This window comes from Montipora capricornis, chromosome 9 (genome assembly GCF_036669925.1).
Source record: "Montipora capricornis isolate CH-2021 chromosome 9, ASM3666992v2, whole genome shotgun sequence".
NCBI classification, from domain to species: Eukaryota; Metazoa; Cnidaria; class Anthozoa; order Scleractinia; family Acroporidae; genus Montipora; species Montipora capricornis.
In genome coordinates, this window is record NC_090891.1 from 51,164,790 (window position 1) to 51,167,289 (window position 2,500).

Sequence of the window (2,500 nt, forward strand, 5' to 3'; positions counted from 1 at the left end):
CTTTATGGCAGCACTGTTTATCCGCTTTGTTGTAAGTTCATTGTATAGTGTACCAGACATATGTCACTACAATACAGAACGTTAAAGTGCAAGCTTTTCAGTGCTACCTAAATAAATGTGGTTTTGTTTTGAACCAGTTGCGTAATTTTAGTTTGAAAATACAACACCGCAATTTGTTTAGTATACATAATTGACATTCGAAACCACTTGCGTTCGAGCTTCTTTCACGTGCGAGCGTTCTTCAGCCTGAAGGTTGTACTTTTGATATTTGGACAACAACATTCTTTGCCTTGTACATTATTTTTGGAAAGTTCACATCATTTCCAAGAATTTTTATTGCTCAAAAAAGTGAAGGTGATGCCAAAAAACTTAAGTTAGACTGCTGGCGTATGGAAAGAGCAAAGCTGTTGAAATGTCCTGTTAGATGGTGTTGGAAGATGTACCACAGTAGCAAAAATATGTTCGTTCTGAATTTTCTTGTACCGGAAACAGTCATATATTATTTGTTAACGTCTTTGCTTTGCTCATTAATCCTGGAGTTATGTCTGGTTTACGTTGGCTCCTCAGCATTTCACCTAAACGAGTTAGCAGCTTATCTACCAGGATGAAATACTCCGCGCCAAGTTTTGTGCAAATATTAGAGTCCTGCCTTCTCTGCCATTATTTTGAAATTTCCTGCAGACAAACCCTTAAAAATTGTACTAAAGCTTCTAGGTCTAATCTCCAGTTGTGCACATTCCTGCTTACAATGTATATCTGTCATAAAAGGCAGATTTGTTTTGCTTAATTGAACCACAAAACAGGTTGATTTCCTCCTCCTAATAATTCACTTATCCATGATTTTTGTTTTCCATCACAGGGGCCACTTTTATAAGATGAATGCTCTTCACTGTCTAGATGATGGATAAATTCTAAGACAAAAGCAATGGTTTCTGGTGAAGTTTATGACTATATTGGCGTCTTATTTTTGGAAGTGCTGCTCTTGGACCATACATCTTATTATAAAGTCTAGCTTTTGTTAATTCGTAGTCTGTGCATGATACTTCTTCTCCTCGACTGTTAGTAAACCTGAACATTTGCTTAATGTCCTTATTTGTGTATTGCTGTGCCACACAGCTCAACAGTTCAACCCATTTGGGACTTCCAGGCCTCTCTCTGGAGTAGCTGAGAGCTAAGCCCTCCATGATGTTAGCATTTGCATTCACTTTTTCCTGAATGGAATTTGAAAGAAGTGAAGACAATGGCTCGCTCCTTTTACTTTTTACTTCTAGTAAGATACACCTCCTAGAGAGTGAGGTTTGCATGTTTACAATCATGTTTCCAAAACATTGCTAAAGCCAGTATTCGTGCAAAGTACTGATAGAGGTGAAAAATATTGTGATCTTATTTTTTTATTATCAAAGGTAAAGGAAAAATGTCCTGACGTTGAATTAGTCAGTAATAATTACTGACTCTGATCTGATTATTAGAACGCAAAAAGAGTACTCTTTATAGCCTGGATTAGTTTTCTATTTTAGGGAATAATGCATACAGTACAAACTCACATATAAGAACCTAGTACAGGCTGAAATTTGGCATTTTAAAAATACCCAAAAATACAGTGTATAAGAACCTGCTGAGCCTGGCAAAGAAAAAGAGGTACTTTTACAAAAAATCACCCTCGAGAAAACTCCTGTTATAGACCTAATCAGAGAACTCAGTGTTGTACCCAATTCAAACCCTTTGGGAATAAAACGTTTTGTTTCAGGTATTTCCATATCATTTAAATATGAATGGTATGTTATAATGCAAATACAATACACAAAGAATCTTAATCTCGGGAGATTTGAATTGGGTACAACATTGAGTTAGCCGATTAGGTCTATTGTGTATATGTTTTCTTTGATTGGCATTTTATTGGATTTTCTCTAGAAATATGTTTTCCATAAAGCTACAGTGCAATACTGTCTACATATCTTATGAATAAAATATAGAAATTTATTGTTGTTCCTCTGAGAAATAAGAACCTATTAAGAAACTACATGTAATCAGCCTGAATTATGAAAAAATAGCCTAAAATATTAGAACCTGCTCAGCCTGAGCTCGAAAATTCTAGGTTCTTATGTGTGGGTCTTTACTGTATTTTGTAGGGTTACCAGTAGTAAATTTTACCCTGTTATACAAGCATGACAGTATGCCATGTTTCAGTTTCGCGGGCTTGGGGGACCCTTGAATTGTGTTCATCTTTTCATTACCAATCCAAATAAACTGAAAAACCAGCTAGTAAGGTAGAATATGTATGGTAGAAGGAAAGTTTACCCCATCAAATTGGCCTTCAAGAATTTCCTGGCAGATCTGTTCATTTGAGGCACCCATGTTTTCAACTTCTGTTTTAAGTTCAGCCACTTTTTGCCTTGCGCAGTTTTGAAGTTTGTTTCAAATCCTCCGCTGAGTTCGCTTTGACGTCAGTTCATATGACACTGGGGCACAACCAACTTGATTTTGAATAGAATTGTTTGCA

The 2,500-nt window shown here is 36.2% G+C and overlaps 1 long non-coding RNA gene across 1 annotated transcript in view; it reads left to right on the forward strand.

Moving 5' to 3' along the window:
* LOC138015208 (uncharacterized) overlaps window positions 1–2,500 on the forward strand; it is a 25,078-nt gene that overhangs the window by 10,567 nt on the left and 12,011 nt on the right. The gene's annotated exons all lie outside the window — the stretch shown is intronic.